General features: G+C 40.0%; 1 protein-coding gene across 4 annotated transcripts in view; it reads left to right on the top strand.

Annotated features, from left to right (window-relative positions):
• NCALD (neurocalcin delta) overlaps positions 1-19,925 on the top strand; it is a 375,387-nt gene that overhangs the window by 128,229 nt on the left and 227,233 nt on the right. For 3 of the 4 annotated variants that reach the window (XM_020969535.2, XM_078153691.1, XM_078153690.1), the window contains exon 1: positions 11,447-11,595. The gene's annotated coding sequence lies outside the window, so the exon portion shown is untranslated. Of the gene's footprint in view, positions 1-11,446; positions 11,596-19,925 lie in introns of those variants that run through there. The other variant, XM_020969526.2, reaches the window with a different exon arrangement.

The following is a 19,925-nucleotide window of genomic DNA, read 5'->3' as shown; positions in this document are numbered from 1 at the left end:
AGAGGCTCCCATTTAAGCCACTGAAGGCAAATGAACCTGGAGGGGGGAGGTGGGGGGGAAGAACTAAAGACAAAGCAAGGGGGCTGAAAAGCTGCTTTATTCAGTGATGGGGACAGTTAAAAGCAGTCGTTGGATAGAATACTTCAATTGAGTGATTCCTGATTGGTTGGAGAGAGAGAAATAATTTCATTGGCCAAGAGCTCCAGTGATAGCTATTGCCCTTCCGTACAACATAGATTTGGAGAAAGATATTGTTTTGGCATCCTGATGAGCTGGCTTAAAAGGGTCAACCTGATGAATGTTGACTGAAAGATGGACCTGATGGAGCCTTGAGCTCCATTCTGACTGGAGAGTGCACCATCCCATTGCATAATTAACTGACTGGACTAGTTGCATAGCCCCCAAATTTGTTAACTTTGCGGTTCTCTGGCTTAAAGAGAACTGATAATCAGTGCCCTTTCAAGGGTGACAGCAAATTGAAGAGCCTGTAAATGCTCAAGTAAATGTTTGAATAGAGAAGAGAATTTTTCCCAACTAATGAGTGACAAGGATCAAAAAACAGTTAAGCAGTAGGCAGAGAAGCAGTTTCATGTGTAGCACGTATTCCTGCATGAATGAATAACATTGAAAGCCACAGTCCAGGGCTGTAAGATACCCTAAACACATGGGTTTTCCTCCCTCACAGACTTTGCTTCCCAGATCCTGTAAATGTGTGTCCACTTTTCACTATAGGTGCACTGTTGGGATAGGGTAATCTGAGTTTATTTGTGTACTGTGATGTATATTCCATTATATATTCTTCTGCCTTAATATGTTAGTATCTATAACATTTCTTTTGTCTTTTTATTAAATGATTGTGTTCAAGATCTAAAAGTGTCATTATTGTAAGTGCTTGGGTGTGCAAATGGAACATAGCCATCTTACCTTATGAATGGCAAATCATATAGATTAAAAACACATTGTATGGGGGCTCCGTAGCTAGAGTGATGAGTAGGGGAAGTGTATATCCCTTCAACAGGATTACGTCTAGGACAGAATTTGAACATGTCTGATACAACTGCAGTAGTGACCTATCTCTAGGAACCTAGACCTGAAATTATTTTAGCTCTGATACTCAATACTTCCTCATCACCCTCAGTTGCCTCTGTCCTCTGATTGGAGGGCTGGAAGATGGAGCAATGAACCCTTCCAAGGCCTCCCTTTATGGAGGACTCAGACCTTTTCAGCTAACTCATCATTTCCCATCAGCTGCTCTACTTGGTTTCAACTCCACAAAAATCATGCCCTCCCTCTGGTGCCCCCCTCCTCTTTTTGGTTTCTTTTGTGTACTGTCTTCTCCCATTAGATTTTAAGCTTCCTGAGGGTAGGGACTGTCTTTCTTCTTATTTGTGTTCCTAGTGCTTCATAGAGCCTGGGACATAGTAGGCACTTACTGAATGTTTACTGACTATTGACTAGATCTGCTAATATGAGAACAGGTTGGAGTGAAGGGGCTTAACCTGGGAAATGAGGAGCTGGCATGCCAACTGAGAGGTATGAGACCCCTGAAACAGTTGGTTTTGACTGTATCTCACTGTAATGATGATGCTACTTTTGTTGCATTGCACCTATATTCTCTATATATTTATGTGTGTACATATTGTTTCCCTGATATCACGTAAGCTTCTGTAGGGTAAGGATTAGTTCCGTTTTTGCTTTTGTATTCCTAGTGCCTGGCACATACATTGTAGGTGTTTAATAGATGTCAGAAGGAGCAATACAAGGACACTGTCAAGATATCTCTGAAATACTTTGGAATTAATTGTGAGACGAGGGAGACACTGGCATAACACTACCCAGCAGGGCGTGTGCTCTCATCAGAGAAGGTGCTGTGCTCTATGAGCAAAGCTCAAAAGAAACATGAGATGTGCACATTTAGAGACATCTCTACTGCAAATGTTCATCTAGACTATTTGTGCCCGACCTGTGGTAGAGCCTTCCAAGCTCATATTGGTCTGATTAGCCACGGTTGGGCACGCTGTTCCTTGACCCCAACATAGTGGTGTCATTTTGGTCCTCTTTGAGAATGAAGGACAGCAACCAACCAACAGAGATAGCCAGGAAGGCAAATAGAACTGGAGACCACATCGTATGAGACTCAAGGAAGTGGGGGTGCTTAACATGGACAAGTCTTAGGGAGGAAATAAGTTATTTCATATATTTGAAGAGCCATCATGTGGAAGGATCAGATTTGTTGGACTATTTGTGCTTGACCTGTGGTAGAGCCTTCCAAGCTCATATTGGTCTGATCAGCCACAGTTGGGCACACTGTTCCTTGACTCCAACATAGTGATGTCATTTTGGTCCTCTTTGAGAATGAAGGACAACAACCAACCAACAGAGACAGCCAGGAAGGCAAATAGAACTGGAGACCACATCGTATGAGACTCAAGGAAGTGGGGGTGTTTAACATGGATGAGTCTTAGGGAGGAAATAAGTTATTTCATATATTTGAAGAGCCATCATGTGGAAGGATCAGATTTGTTGGATATTTGTGCTTGACCTGTGGTAGAGCCTTCCAAGCTCATATTGGTCTGATCAGCCACAGTTGGGCACACTGTTCCTTGACTCCAACATCGTGGTGTCATTTTGGTTCTCTTCAAATAAGAACAAAAAGCAACCAGCCAGTAGGTGTTTAACAAATGTTTGTTTGTTGATTACTTTATTTTTCTCCTTTAAAGCAGTAATGAAATGAGATTTTTTTCCAAAGAGGAGCAGTCCTTACTGTTTTGTTAGCATATTTCTCAAAAGGAAGCCAGAGATCAGAGCTTCTTTCCTCACCAAAGCGAAGCCTTTTGGAGACTGAAACATGATTTCAGGACTCTTGACTTGATAGGGGGAACTTGGGGAAGTTTTGACTTTTTAAACAAAAGGTCATTTAAACTCATTGTTGCATAGGAGAATGATATGACCAGATCTGCTGTTAAGGAAAAATCCCTTTGGCAGCAGTGCATGGGTGTGGTACAAGAGAGTTTCAATGGAAAACAGCAGAGTCATACGGGGATAGCCTTTAACAAGACGTGCTACTCACAAGGGGAGGAGAACAGAAGGCAAGACTTAATAGTCTTAGGTCCTGGTCAAGGGCATCACAGAGTGGGGTGGCTTCCAGGCATGGAAATGAGCAGTGGCTTTCTCACTCCAATTGAAAGTCCAGAGTCCCTCAAAGCTTAAGCTTACATAGAAAGCACAGAGGCAGATACCACAACAAAGAGACAGATTATCTATCTATCCATCCATCTATCTATCTATCTATCCATCTATCTATCTATCTATCTTCTATCTATCTATCTATCTATCTATCTATCTATCTATCTATCTATCTATGTCTGTTTGCCTATCTGCTATCTATCTGTCTATCTTATCTATCGTATATCTACCTACCTACTTACCTACCTATCTCTCTATCTTACCCCCCAAACATCCCCTGACCTAATATAGACAAGCCTTTGAGATAAATATGAGCCCAAGCTTCCATTCCATGGGACAATTCTATTTCCACTGGGATTGTGCTCCTGTACATATATTAGACAGGGCATAAAATGAATGAATGCTTCAGTGTAGGAAGGAGGATGCTAAAAATGGAGTGGAGAGGACCTGAAAAGCCAACTTTAGAATTTTACATAGGGTCATCCTAGCCTAGGTTTATACTAGTTGGAGCTGTTGGCTCATGTGAGAGAGTTAAGGGTGAACCTTTATTCCTATGACAGCAGCTGCAGAGGTGCCTCCTGCATTTTCACAGATCCCTGTTTCTCCCCGACCACCAGCAGAAGAGACTGTTTCATGCTTACTATAAGTAGTAGAATGTAAGCTTCTGGGGGCCGCTAGGTGGCGCAGTGGATAGAGCTCTGGCCTTGGAGTCAGGAGAACCTGACCTCAGACACTTGCCACTTACTAGCTGTGTGACCCTGGGCAAGTCACTTAATCCCAATTGCCTCACCAAGAAAAAAGAAAAAAGAATGTAAGCTTCTTGAGGACAGGGCCTCTTTGGTTTTTATCTTTCTGTTCCTTGCATCTAGCTGAATAACAGGCAACTAATAAATATTTTTTTCAGAAAAAAAATGAAACAAATGCTCTCTAAGCTTCTTGATCACAATTATCAGTCTTGAAAGGAAGCATTGTCAAGTGGGATGAGGTTGATATTGGGGCTGAGGCTTTGTGAAGCATAAGCTCCTTGGTGGTAGGTGCTTAGTTCAGAGATAGTGTACAGGAAATTGGGGGTGGGGATGGGGAAGGGGATAAAGCTCTGAGGCTGGAAGTAAAGCCACAGTTTCCTCTAGAGAGCTAGTATAGTAGACAGTGTGCTAGCAATGGTGCTGAATGGCAGGCAATTCTGTGCTAATCTTTTTTGCTCCATTCTTCCCAGTCCCAGCATCATTGTCCTTGATAGAAAACAGACAATAATAATTCAGTAGTCCTATCCTCTTTCCTTCATCCATTATTATACTTAATTGTGATATTATCTGCCCTCAGCCTGTGATACTCTTTCTTTGATCTTCCTCTTGTCTCTAACGTAGCTTAAAAAGCTCTTTTTCATCACCTGTCTCAACTCCTGACACCATTATTATAGAATCATGCTAGTTATTCATAATTAGATAATTATTATCATTATTATTAATTCTCAGCTACCTGTCCTTGCTTTCATTTTCTCTATATGTCTTTAAAAAACAATCTAAGTTGTCCAGTGAGATTTCTGCACAATCATACCAGTCTCTTTAGAAAATATTCTTTTTTCTCCCTCATCAGAATTGTTTCTCTTTGTGTCTTCAGAATTTCACAGAATTTTAGAACTTGAGAGTTAAAAGAAACCTCAACACCCATCTCATCCAACCCATACACAAAAAGATTTCATTCTCAAGAGCTTCTTCAAAAAAAAAAAAAGCTTCTTTTTAATGCTGATTTCTCCCGTGGAATTTTAGCCAATGGGAGCTTAAGATCGTAGCTTTAGAGCTGGGAAGGACCTTTAGAGGCCATCAGTTCATCCTCCGCATTCTACAGAAGAGGAAAAGGAAGCCCAGGAGCTTGCCTGTCCTTTTCCTAAACTTTAGAAGTCTGCTTTCCTAAAATCTAGGGTTTATACCGCACTATTCCTGGCTTTCCTTTCCTTTGTAACAAGTTCTAAGGTGGATTCATCATTTCTTCCCAGGTTTCTCATCATTTCGTGATCAGGAACCAGTTCCTCATTACTGACCATCAGGTCCATAGCACTTCACCCTTGTGGCTTCTTCCACTCATTTTTATTCTACTTTTGCTACATTTTTAAGAAAACAAAATGGAGGTCCTGGGTCCCGGCAGAGGGACAAACATTCAAAAAGTAAAGGAGGGATGGAAAAGAGAAGGTAGGAGGATCCTCAGCTGGTGGATGGTGAACAAACCCTTCATAACCTGACCCTTTCCTATCTTTCCAGTCTTCTTACATCTTACTCAGCTCCACATACTCTTTGATCTAATGATAACCAGCTCCTTGCTATTCTTCCGCAAAGATGCTTCATCTCCAGCATTTTCACTGGCTCTCCCCCATGCCTGAAATTTTCTTCCTTTTCTTCTCTACCTCCTGGCTTCCCTGTCTTCTTTAAGTCTCAGCTGAAGTGCTACTTTCCTCAAGGAGTCTTTCCTAGTCCTTAATATTAGTGCACTCCCCCAGAGATTGTCGCCAGTTTATCCTGTATGTATTTTGTTTGCACATAGTTATTTGCATGTGGTCTCTCCCATTAGAATGTGACTGGCTTGATGGCAGGGTCATGTTTTTGCCCTTCTTTGTGTCTCTAGGGCTTAGACACAATGCCTGGCACATAGTAGGCACTTAATGAATGCCTGCTAACTTGATTTGTGATGTCCTGAATGGGTACGAAGGACTGTATGCATGATTAATGAATGCTTTGCTGTTTGGGGTTGTACCTGCCATTAGTGTGGAATGCAGAAAATTGTAAATTGGGCAACAAGTTTATTTGGGGAAAGAGTGATAAAGAAAAAAGGTACAAACTCAATCCTGAGACATTTCCTCTTTCAGCCTTGGTGCCAGTAGAAGGACAAATGTAGCGTCTCAGTCAAGAGTGCTAGAGAGAGGATCAGAGGACCTAGGTTTGAGTTCCAGCTGGGCTGCATCCCAATTGTGTTACCTTGGGCAAGTCATTTCATTTCCTTTGAAACTCAGTTTCCTCATCTATGAAATGAGGAGATTGGGCAAGATGATTTCTAAGATTCCTTCCAGCTCCAAATTCTATGGCCAAAGGTGTTCCTAATTCATCCATATTTCAAATATTTACTTTCCTAAAATTTTTAGTCATTTTGGTGTTAATTTTGGCTTCCTCTTGCTTATGCACTCTATAGGAGCAGCTAGGTGGTACAGTGGATACAGTGCTGGACTTGGAGTCAGGAATACCTGAGTTCCAATCCTGCCTTGGACATTTACTAGCTGTGTGACCCTGGATAAGTCACTTAACCAATGTCTGCTTCAGTTTTCTTATATGTAAAATGAGGATAATAATAGTACCTACCTCCCAAAGTTGTAGTGAAAAATCAAATGAGATGACATCTATAATATAAAGCACTCTACAAACCTTAAAGCATCATATAAATGCTAGCTATTATTAAATTATTGATAATTTAATTATTGCTAAAATGGTATTAATTGACCTTCATTGCTCAGTAGGGAAGGAAAGATAGAAGCTGAGTTGAATAAAGTTGAGGGAAGATCTGTTTTCTTAACTCAGTAAGAACTGAATGCAAAAGATTATTGCCATCTATCTATGCAATATACAGAGTCATTTGAGTAGAGGAGTCTAGAACCCACAAATCGGGAAACTCCAACCTAGAGACATCCTGGCATATCTGAAATGGAGGAAAGTGGTGAGGTGAAAGGGTCCAGCATGACTACCTCTGACTTCCTGTGATGCTCTCCCAAGCCATTTAATATACACCTTAATGGCTCTGCTTTTATTTTCATTTTCAGACACAGATGTATCCATATGGGTTCCCAGGTACACACAGGATCCCACAGTCCCTGCTTACTTTCTCTGTAACCTCTTTCCAGGTCCAAAGCAGAGGTCAGGAGGTTGCCTCCATTTTGCAAATGGCAAAGATGAGGGGAAGGTGAGGAACAAAGCAGGCTACTGCCATGCAGCTGATTTTTCTTCTTCTAAAAGAAACAGGAGGAAAACTATCGTTGTACTGAAAGGCAGCTGTTGGCAGTGGACAGGAAAAGAAAGAAAGGAAAGGGCCAGTTGGAGAGCAAGAGGGAGAGATATGGCAACCTAAGGAAACTGTTTAGATAAGATGACTTTAGAAAACTCTACGAGCATCTACACACACAATTGAAGTTGGTTATTTATGATCATTGATTTTACTATTTGTTGAACAATTCCCTGTTAAATCTCCCTCTCATCCTGGTGGGATTTGAGAAAATATGAAGTATATGGACTACACCCAAGAAATAGTTTCTCACCTGAGAGAAGAAGAATCTTTTTAAAGAAAGAGGGACCATGCTCCCCTCCATCTCTACTTCCTGCAGTATCAGCTTTCAGAAAAGATAGAACATTCTAGATTTTATTCCTGCTCTAGAGAGTAATCCATATGTCAATAAAGTAAAGGGCTTGAAATGTTCAGTTCTTTGATATCACTTTAGGACATAGTCAATAGAAGGTTATGGGCACCAAAGAGGAGCCAGGTTTGATTGTGCTGACCACACATATAACATTCAAAAGTCAGGCAAGCAATGGGCAAGTGGCCAGATAAGCCAGCAGATAGACCATCCCCACACCTCAGAGGCCCAGTGCAGCCTAAACACATTACCACTGAATAGACCGTCCACCTTCCTATCTGCCTTCTCCTTCCTCAGCCTCCTTTGCTTGATCATCATCAATTAATTAGTGCATGAATGAAAAAGCTTTTATTCAACACTTACTATGTACAGAGCACTGTGGAATACCAGTAGAAAAGCAAGACTGTCCCTAATATCAAGAAACTCACACTCTAATGGGAGAGAGGAGAGGCAGGGGATTAGAGGGGCAAGAAAGCAAGCATTCATTAAGCACCTGTTATGTGCCATGAACTGTGCTAAGTGAGTTTAGATAACATGTGTAGGAAGTGTCAGCTGCAAGTCAAATGGAAATGTCCATTGGTCCTTAGAATGCAATGGCCAAGCAAGATGGTGATACATTTATTTTAATGTTATTTTCACAGATAAAAACACATCATTTCATTATATTACACTCCCTAATTGGGAGTGATCTCCTGGCTCTGTCCTGGGCCCTTTTTTCTTCTCTCTTTATATTCTCAGTGACCTCGTCAGCTCCCATGGGTTTAATTATCATTTCTTATAATGAGCTCAATGATCTTAGAAAAACGTGGAAAGACTTACATGAAATAATGAAGAGCAAAATGAGCAGAACCAAGAGAGCATTGTATACAGTAATAGCAATATTGTTTTAAGAATGTCTTTGAGTGAATAAGTCATTTTGACTATTATAAATACCCAAATTAACTATAAAGGACATATGAAGAAAGATGCTATCTGCATCCAGAAAAAGAACTGATAAATAGAAGTTTGTATAGAATAATTTACATGTATATGTATATCCATTTGTGTCTAATGGTAGCCATCTGTAGAATTGGGGGAGGAAGAAAAAAAATTTACATAAGTTTTTTGTGTATTTGGAGGAAATAGCAAGTTGCGCATGGTGGATTTGCAGTTTCATGTGCAGTCTTCTTTTTGTTGAACTGTGTTATGTAAGTGCTTGTTTTGTTCCATAGATCAAAATAAAATAAAAATTAAATTTAAAATAAGGAATTATGGTTTCTGGGTTGATGAGTCCCAGATCAATATTTCCAACCAAGGCACGGGCGCAACAAACAGTTCTAATTCTCTGCAGACTATTCCTCTTTGCATAGAAAATTACTACTTGCTCTTACTTTCCAGATATACAATGACATTGAATCCCAACCTACCAAAGAGTAAAACTATCCCTCCTCCGCAACCCTCACTAGTCATTGTCTCATCACCATTGACTTCAACATTACTCCTTCAGTTGTCACTGGAGTTTCTGTTGTCGCTCCAGTTCTGTTTGTCTCCTGCATCATGCCTTCTGGAATTCCCTTCCCATAATTAAAAAATTTCTTCCCCTCCCCAGTGAAACTGAATCTGTAACCATCTTTTCCAATATTGGTCACACTATCTCTCATACTCCCCTACTCTACTCACTAGTCTACCATAACTCTCTCCTCTTTTGACATTCACTCTAACTAAATTTGTCAGCTCAGAATCTAGTGTCTTTTATCCCCCACAGCTCTCCAATTCTTTCTTCTTCAGTCTTAAAAAGTTCAGTGTCTGGCCCACAGTCTTCCTTGACACTACAACTCTTGATTTATGCTAGGAGACTTCACCATACACTTTAACCTCTCAGTTCCTCAGTCTAATCAACTCCGATGATGTACTCTTTTATTTCACTTAACAACGTACAGAGATGGTCATTCCCTTCAGATCACCATAATACAATATTGTTCCACTTCTGTGATCAAGAACTCTGAAATTCCTTTTTATGATCACAATCTCTCCACATTCTTCTTTCCCTATGTCTGATGTATCCTAAACCATTCTTCCTCCTCACTATAACCTCTGATCCCTTTATACTTTCCAAGGCTGTCACCACTGATCTGACTTCACTTTCTTTTCTTTCCAAATGTGTCCGTTTAACCAGTTCAACTCTACACTGTCTTCTACTCTCAAGCCCCTTATTGCCATGTGCTATTTACCATTCAAGCCATGCTAAACCCCAACCCCAGATTACTACCATCTTCCTCCTTTGATCCTGCTCACAAGTTATTGAATAGAACTGAAGAAACCCAAGCAACTATGTTGACTGAATCCAGTACAAATTTATGTTATCTAATCTCAAACAAGCCCTCACTGCAGTGAGGTAAAAGTTTTATTCCTCCCTGTGACCCTAAGGTCATAGATCTTTGTACTTTTTAAGACTGAAGAAGGCAGCTAGGTGGTATAGTGGGTCAGAAAGACTTGAGTTGGAATCCTGCTCTAGACACTTACTTAGCTTTATGTGATTCTGGATAAGTCACTTAACCTCTTTTTGCCTCAGTTTCCTCATCTGTAAAATAGGGACCTACATCACAGAGTTGTTAGGAGGGTCAAATGAGATAGTATATCTAAAGCTCTTTGTAAACCTTAAAATGCTCTATAAATGCTACCTATTAAATAACAGAAGTAGGAATAGGGACTTGGGGGGCAAGACAGAAAGGGAAACTGATGCATAGACCCTTATACTAGGGCTGTTAATTGTCCTATTCTCGGCAGCCCTGTAACAGACAGTCGCAACTGAGCCTTGTGTGGAAGTCTTCTGGAGATGAAAACCAAAAACTTGGCTAATCAGGATTAGGGGAGTGGGAAGCAGATAATTTTTTGTCAGAGGGGATTTGCCTGTCATATGCTGATAGTAGCCACTGTGCCAGCAGCAGGATCATTGAATGGGTGGGCAGCCTGGGAAGATGGCCATTTCATATGTTCAGCCTCCTATTAAATTCCTCCATTAAGCCCCTGTTAATTGGACTCCTGGATCACTTTGTTGATTTCCCAGAAAGTAGGAGCAGGATCTGATACCTTCACTTTGCTTTTTCTGCTTGACTCTTAATTCTATCCACAATAACATTTTATGTATACCTTAAAGTTTTACAAAGTGCTTTGTATATATTAGTTCCTTTTATTTTCATAACAATCCTGTGAGATGTGTGCTATTACCATTCCCATTTAACGTGTGAGGAAACTGAGGCAGACACAGGTTAAATGACTTGTGCAAGGTCATAGAGCTAGTAAGTATCTGAGGTGGGATTCAAACTCAGGTCTTCCTAACCTCTAGTGCAGTACTCTATATACCATACACCAAACTGCCTCCTTATAGTTGAATATGTTGTCATCCCCAGTAGAATATAACCTCCTCAAGGTCAGAGAATGTCTTTTTGTCCCCAACACCAAGCACAATGCCTGACACATAGTTAGTACTAATCACTAATATCTCCTTCCCCTCTCCTTTATCCTAATCAATCAAGATTTGTTGTTTGATTGACTGGGATAAAGGAGGGGGGCGGGAAGGAAATACTAGTGATTAATATGCCATCGCTATCATCTAAGAACTTGTTGGCATTTGTCCATTAAGTATTAAGCCCTGCAATCATTTTGCAACTAAATTCTCATTCATTTGGCAAATCTGTGCCCATTAATCTCTCATAAAATTCACGCTTAGACCACTTTGAACTAAAAAGCCAACTGTACTGGTGTGTGTGTGTGTGTGTGTGTGTGTGTGTGTGTGTGTGTGTGTGTGTGCTTTTTATAGGTATATTTCCTGTTTCCTGTTTGCAGAGCCAAGTGTAAAAAAAAAAGATAAAAGTTATCACTCTTACCTCACCTTCTTGTTTCTATGTCAAATGATTAAATAGAAAATAATTATTGATTATGAGTGATCTTAATTGCAGGGCTGTTGAGCTGCTGGTTGTGAGATCTGCCCTGACATTGAGGAAAGATCTGCCTGCCGTGGACCTCTGGGCCCGAATCTTGTAAGTCTTCATTTTTTTAAATCTCCTTTAAAATTGTCAGTTAAAAAAATCTTTTCAGTCTTCTTCAGAATTCAAATATGCCATATTTTCACCATTTGTTTGGTGAGGGTGGCCTTTGTTTTTTCACCGTTTGGGGCAGGAGAGGCCTCCTTGTTTCATTTAATAGTTTGAGATGAAGTTTCAATTTCCATTTTTGATCTTTGGGTACCATGAACATGGCTGGCAGGAAGAGTCTCTCTTTACACCCACCCCTGAAACTCCTTTCTAGGATCATGCCTTCTCTACAAGGGCTTAGATGAGGTGGGATCCTCATTGGTGATGTATTAGGAGCCATAATGGGGATATTTGTGGGATCTTTTGCCTATAGCAGTGGTTCTTAACCTGGGGTCATGAACTTTTAAAAAAATTTATTTTGATAACAGAATTTGCATATAATTGACTTCCTTTGTAATCCTATATATATTTATGTTAAATGTTTATAAATATTATTCTGAAAAGTAGTTCATAGGCTTCTCTGGACTGCCAAAGGTGTCCACCACACAAAAGAAAGGTTAACAAACTTTGCTGACTGGTTCCTTCCTGGATAAAAGGACCAGTCAGTTGTCTACCTCCTCACTTTCCAATATCTGCACTTTCTACAAAAAAGCTTAAAGGACATGTTGTAACCGATAGCTGCAACTTTCTTGTTAAAATCTTTCTGAAATACCTCTTCTGAGCAATATTTTGTTCTCTGTCAATTTGGGAACAATATTGTTACTTTAAAGAAAATCTCATTGTAAATGAGGACATGACCCTGTGGGCCATACGGCTATGGGGTTTTCTTGGCAAAGATACTGAAGTGGTTTATCATTTTTTTCTTCAGTAGATTAAGGCAAACAGAAGTTAAGTGACTTGCCTAGGGTCCCACAGTTCATAATATATGCAACTGGATTTGAACTCAGGTCTTCCTGACTCTAGGTCCCAAGCTCTATCTACTGAGACACCTACAGGATAACCTGTAAATAACTAGGTATATACAACATATATTCTAACTGGAAGGTAATCTGAGAGGGAAAGGGATTAGCAGCTGGGGGGAAGAAAGGAGGGGCCTCCTGCAGAAGGTGGGATTGGAGCTGAGTCTTAAAGAATGAAATAAGCATTTTAAATAAGAGCATTACTTGTCTCTTAAAGGACCCCCAAAAGACAGCTAGTCTCTGTGGTTGACTGACCAGCATGTGGAAATGCTCGTCTAACCCTTAGTATCATTTTACCTGATTATCAGGGATTGAGCCTAAGTGAAATGATTGACCTAATGCATGACTGGGCCAGACTTATGGCACACGTGGCAAAAATAAGATATTTGCTAAAAGTGAACTTAGGCAAGAACCAAATGATGCATTTCATGTTGTGCTGACATTGACAGGAGAGGAAGAAAGTCAACAGAAAAGGAAACTTTCACGGTTCAGCTTGGTCCCTTCTGGCCATGTCTCTGTGACTTCATTAAACATTTATTTGGTGAGCAACCTAGATTTTCCTCGATGTAAGGTGAAAATGAAACAGCCCTGATGCTAATTTTGGAGGCCAGGCATTTGGCAGGAAACTTATTTCAACGTTATTGAACACCCAGATTTAAGTTATACAAAATCTGCTGTTGTCGGTTGATGGGCTGATTCTTGTAATGTAATTACACAAAGCAATGGTCCCACTCCTGAAGGTCCATATCGACTGAGAGCTTAAGAGGAAAGGTAGATGGATTACAGCTTAGAAGAGAATTGAGCCAAACTGTCATTAGAAAGAATCATATTTTAATCAAAAGATCAACAAAGCATCCATTCATCACAACAAGCATTGTGTTAGGAGCTAACAGTACAAAAGCAAAAATGAAAAATGGTTTGTGGTCTCAAGGAGTTTATATTATCTGGAGGGATATACAACATATACAGAAGTCTATATGAGCAAGATATGTACAGATAATCTGTGGTGGGAGTGGGGCAAGCAGTGAGGGGGATCAAGAAAGACTCCATGTAGGGAGTGGCATTTGAGCTGAGCTTTGCAGGGAACTGGGGAGTCTAGGAGACAGAGGTGAGGAGCACATGAAGATGTTTAATTAAGAAATAATTAAATTGGAGACTATGAGTGCTTCAAGACTGCCCTGTTTTATCTAGCCTTTGTGTCTCCTTCAGCGTCTCCAACAGTGTGCAGCATACAGGAGGCATTTAATAAATGATTGCTGTTGTTAGAATAGTGTTCAGGTGTGTTTTAATTCTTTTAAATCTTGTTCCTTAGTATTTTACTTTTTTTACTTATCCCTCTCATATAAGCCACATTGAGTCTGAAAAGCAATTTACCTTACACTTATTTCTTTTCCATATTTGAACTGGGTTATAGATTTCTCAAAAGTCCATTTTGTTGAATAGCCTTGCTCCTGCCAACTGTTCCATTAGATTAGGTAGCAAGGGGAAGGGAGATGACAGAGATGGTGGGGATTTAGGATCTAGTGATCCTAAATGTAAAACTAGTAATAGGGGTATGCTGGAGTCAGCTTGAACTGATATATGGAAGTCATTTATTATATCTTCAGTGTGAGCATTCACACCTTGAAAATTGGCAAATGCCACAGATCAGGACTTCATTTATTGTTTTGTTGGTTATCTAGATTTAATAAAATGATTGAGAAAATATTAATAATTCAGATTAAACCTAAAAGTGCTTCACGCTTTTCAGAGAGCCAGTTGTTAGACATTTACCACACCTCTGGCTAGGTGGGACCTTAGAGGTCATTGATCTAACCCTTTCATTTTACAAATGAGTAAACGCTTGGAAAGGTTAAAAAAAATTTGTCCAAGATCACACAGGTATCAAGCAGTGGAACTGGGATTCCCAAACCCAGGTCTTCAGGCTCAAAAGCCACAGCTTGTAGAACTTTATAGAAAAAGAAACTGAGGCACAGAGAAGTTTATTATATGAGAAAACATACCCTTAAGAGACTGAAAGCCTGTGTGGCCTGCAGTGAATTGTAAAGTATAGAAATCTGTCATCATAGTTGGTGAGTGGTGAATCACTAATCATAGTTGATAGAGCGGTGAAACTAAATTATGACATTAGGGGAAAAACCACATTGCTCTTGATACTTAGGGGTTTGTGTCTCTAGGTCAGGAATTAGAAAAGGAGAAAGAATCCCTTTGTGCCCTCAGGGATGGGTCAGGAGATCCTGTCTCAGGTAGGAGGATTTGACAACACTAAAGCAACCTTTGTTGTTGTTCAGTTGTTTCAGTCCTATCCAGCTATTTGTGACCCCTATTGGGGTTTTCTTGGCAGAGATGCTGAAGAGATTTGCCATTTCCTTCTCCAGTTCATTTTACAGATGAGGAAACTGAGGCAAACAGGGCTAAGTGACTTGCACAGGGTCACACAGCAAGTGTCTGAGACCAGATTTGAACTCAGGTCTTCCTGACTCCAGGCTTGGCACTCTATACACTGTGCCACTAAAACAACCTAGCAGTGGCCAATCACCTTTGCTGTAACCATGTGACTGCTAAGCTCTGCCCCCGGCAACATCCAGGAGCAAGAACACTGCTTTAACTTGTCTTCCAAAGGTGAAAGAAAACCAGGCCAACCAACCTCGCTTTGCAATGGCTGGTACTCTCCATCTGGCCTGCCTCCTCATGGGGATCTTAGCAATAGAAATTTATATATACGCAGCAGTTTCTAACTACCACTCATTCAGATTTGTCTTTTATCAAAACTTGTGATTTCTTTGGTGTAGGCAACTCCCCAGGAGGAAATTCACACATCAGTACAGATCTGAAGTTGTTCTGCTGCTAAGAATATTAGAAAGTTGCCTGGAAAAGTAAGAGGTAAAATGACTAGACCAATGTCATGCAGTCAGTATGTATCAGAAGTAGTAGTTAGACCTGAGTTTTCCTGATTCGCAAGAGATTGGCCTTCTATCCACTATATAGTCCAGTGCTTTTCACCCTTTGAAATAGGTGGTATGAATATTAATATCCTCATTTTGCAGTTAATGAAACCAGGGATCCATGACTTTCCCAAGTAGACATGAGCTAATTTCAATTAGGTAGATAGATGGATGATTAGATTTATGATTGGTAAATAGACCGATAAATAGATTGGTTGATAGATAGATAGATAGATAGATAGATAGATAGATAGATAGATAGATGGATGGATAGGTAGATAGATAGATAAATAGATTATAAGTAGATAAATAACTGCTAAGTAGGTAGATTGATAATATGTTGTTGTTGTTTGTCCTTTGTTCTTGAAGAGGACCATGGCATCAGGAAGGTGATGCCATGACTTGCACATGAATTGGATCTAAGTGAGGGAGGGCTGTGCAGAGTCACCAGCCTCATTCTCTCCTCTTGAGCCCTCTGGGTTCAGTGGCAAGATATAGATCAAGACAACTGGAGATGGCCCCCAGATAGATAATAGGTAGATAGGTAATAGATAGATAGATAGATAAATAGATAGATAGGTAGATGATTAGATAATAGATAAACAGATGATTGGCAAGTAGGTAGATAGGTGGACACAATGATAGTGGAGTCAATCCATGCAGTACAGCTGGTAGGGAATGAAGAGCTGGCTGGGCTTCTGAGCCCTCTGTGAATAGGAGCTTTGGATGGAGCTTTTTTTTTTTTTGTCCCATCTTCCAGCCCTCTAACCAGAAGGTCAGAGAAAACTGAGTGTTCTGATGAAGGGTGGATACCAAAGCTGATGCAATCTCTGTAATGATGAGTTTCCTAGTGATGCGCTTTTCCTGGAAGGAGGGATTATGATGATGGTTAGTCAAAACCAAGTAATGCAGCTGGTAAGGAAATCCTCTTTCTCAAGACCATAAGTTTCAGTATTTCTACTCATTTCTCTTCTTTTTTCAATCTTTGCTGTCATTCAAATCTCACCAATTCTTGGACTGTCTACCCAGATGGCTCCCAGATCCAGATTTCTAACCAAACCTCTCTCTTGAGTTCTAGTCTATATTCACAGTGGTTGGATCACCATCTCCAACTATATGACTTGTTAGCACCTCAAACTCAACATATCCTGACTTTTCCATTTCTATCAATGGTGGTGCCATTAGCAGAAAGGAAGAGGCAGGAGGAGGAACTGGTTTCAGTATAAGTTGATTCTGGTTTTGGATACGTCGAATTTGAGGTATCTCTGCTGTCAAGGAGCTCACCGTCTAATAGGAGAGACAACAGAAAAAGACAGATAGATAAACACTTATCTACTTACTATGTTCCAGTTATGATGCTAGATGCTTTACAATTATTATCTTATTTGATCCTCACAACAACCCTGGGATGTAGATGCTATTATTATCCTCAAATTTTAGATGAGGAAACTGAGGCAAATAGAGGTTGACTTGCCCAGGGTCACACAGCTAGTAAGTGTCTGAGGCCAAATTTGAACTCAGGTGTCCCTGATTCCAGGCCCAGCAATAGATACATAAAGAGACAGACAGATAGATGATGGATGGATGGATGGATGGATGGATGGATGGATGGATGGATAGAAGGAAAGATAGATAGATAGATAGATAGATAGATAGATACATACATACATACATACATACATACATACATACATACATACATACATACAAAGAAAGGAAAGCAGCTTTAAAGGAAAAGGCTTTATTAGCTGGGAGGGCAGAAGATGGGCAGGAAATGCTTCCTACAGAAGGTGACACCTGAACAGGGTCATCATGAAGGAAGCTGATTATTCTGAGAGGTGGAGCTTAGGAAGGCATGGAGAACAGCCAGTGCAAAGGCACAGAGGTGGTAATTTGATATAATTTAGTTCTGTGACCTGGTACATTTCCTTTGTGAAGGACTATGACAGCAGATGAATGCTTCCCCTCATCCCAGGAATTGTTGACCCCAGATTACATTCAGCTGAGTGTTGTTTGCAACAAAGTAAACTCTAATAGATATAAAGAAATTGTGGTGAGTTGTAGTTTAAAATTATTGGGCATTTTAAAAGATGTATTTCTTTAGCTATTGTTTAGAATATATGCATTTAATTGTAAAAGGATATATTCAGAGCCAGATATGGCTACAGTTCTGAATATAATCTAAGGGAAAAAATGTGTTTTTGGAAGATGTAAATGTTCTTTTCCAGATTGTAGTAAACATATTTTTTCTCTTGTGTATAAAAATTCTAAATTTGGTTTTGTACATTAATCACATTGTCCTATAGAGTTTTCTCTCTAATTCCTTTGATTTTTTTTTCTTTTGTAACTATGGAAATGTATATTGTAGACTTTTGATAATTTGTAATGCTTCACATTTATGCCCAAATATGAGAAATTTGATAGTCCAGACCTGGATAAATATATGTTGCCATTCTAATGATACCAAGAGGATAGTATTTAAATCCTGGTATGAATTGCTTTTACTTAGTAAACGGCAAAGCAAATGAACATATTCCTATAGTCTCTGCCTTAAATCTTTAACAGCCCCTGAAATTCAGACTAGTAAAATGGCATAATAAAAATGTTCATCTTCCTGGGTTTTCTGATATGAATGGTTAGCCTGAAATCTTTGGGATGATTATGTATCTCATTTAAAAAGTTCTGCTTTTATTCTGGATTTTGATGTGGTAAACACAATGCCATCTAGAAACAGGAGCACCTGGAGGCCTTTGTTGTCTATACAGAACTTCTTTTGTCTTTGGACTGTACATTGGACAGCCTCTGTGACGAGCAAACACTTCTCTGGGTTATGCCTTTGTGTATGTGTGTGTGTGTGTGTGTGTGTGTGTGTGTGTGTGTGTGTGTGTATGTGTGTGTGTGTGTGTGTGTGAGAGAGAGAGAGAGAGAGAGAGAGAGAGAGAGAGAGAGAGAGAGTGAGAGAGAGAGAGAGAGAGAGTTTTGTATATTCCTGGGTGCAGTTTTTGTTCACCTAATCTTTTTCTCAGAGGAAAACTGTATGTGAACAAACAAAATTCACATTATGCTCACATTATGCAGATTAGAGCACATGATTTACTGAATAAAGTTATCTCTAGGGATACCTTTTAAGTAATCTTGTGTGATCTTGGCATATGCCTGGGATGCATCTTGTTAGGAAAGTATCTTTGTCTATGTACATGTTGTATCCCCCGGTAGAATGTAAGCCCCTTGAGTGTAGGGATTGTCTCACTTTTATATTTTATCCCTAACACTTAGCACAGTTCCTGGCATGTAGCAGGCATTTAATAAATGTTTGCTGATTAGTGGCAAGGTTGTTACAGAGCTGGACTTGGAGACAGGAAGACCTGGGTTCAAATTTGGCCTCAGATACTTACTAGCTGTGTGACCCTGGACAAGTCACTTAACCTCTGTCTGCTTGAGTTTTCTCAATTATAAAATGGAGATGATAATAGAACCTGCCCCTCTCAGGGTTGTCATGAGGATAAAATGAAATAATATTTATTGAGCATTTTTCAAGTCTTAGAGTGCTATATAAATGCTATTATCATCATTATCTAAATATTGTTTAAACCATAGGAAACTAGCAATCATTACAAACTCTCAGAGTTGGAAGAAACCCTAGAGCCCATCTAGGCCACCATGCCTGAATAAGAATCCTTTGTACAATGCCCCAGTAAGTGGTCATACAACCTTTGCTTGGAGAGCTCCAGTGAGGGGGAGCCACTGCCTTCCAAGACAGCTCCTTCCTCTTTGGGCTTGCATTGATTATTAGGAAGTTTTGCCCTCCATCAGACTTAAATCTGCCTCTGTGCATCTTCCACACACTGATTCTAGTTATGCCCTCTGGGATACAAGACAGGTCTAATCCTTCTTCTAGCAATCATTTTCTCAAACAATGAAAATTTTTTAAAGTGCGTATTATGTGTCAGGCTTTGTGCTAACCTTTTGAATACTTGAAAACCACTACAATTATTTCTCCACCTTCACCCCACACAACTTGAGGCCTCCACCATGTCTTTTCAGGCTAACAATCCCCAGTTCCTTCAACTAATTCTCATATGATATATTCTTCAGTCCTCTTCATTCTAATCTTCCTCTTCTGGACACTTCCCAATGCATCTCCATCTTTACTAAAATGTATCACCCAGAACTGCACAAAATCATATTCAATTGCATTAATAAACTCTTACCATTTGGGTATTTCCTCCACTAATACAGATGCCACCATCCTTGCCTGCCTGTGTGATTTACCCACACCCTCCCATAAGTTCACCTGAGGGTAGTCCCCCAAACATGCTAGGAACCTCTCTCAAGATACCTTGACACCCTGAGTAAGCTAGTGGAGAACATAGTCTGTCCATTGTTCTTAGCACCTGACCAAACTATCTTCTTTTCTATCACAGGCTCCTTT

Source organism: Phascolarctos cinereus, unplaced genomic scaffold (genome assembly GCF_003287225.1).
Source record: "Phascolarctos cinereus isolate Bilbo 61053 unplaced genomic scaffold, phaCin_HiC Scaffold_4;HRSCAF=312, whole genome shotgun sequence".
Taxonomy (NCBI): domain Eukaryota; kingdom Metazoa; phylum Chordata; class Mammalia; order Diprotodontia; family Phascolarctidae; genus Phascolarctos; species Phascolarctos cinereus.
Note: the sequence above shows the minus strand (reverse complement) of the source record. Positions and strands in the feature narration are given on the sequence as shown.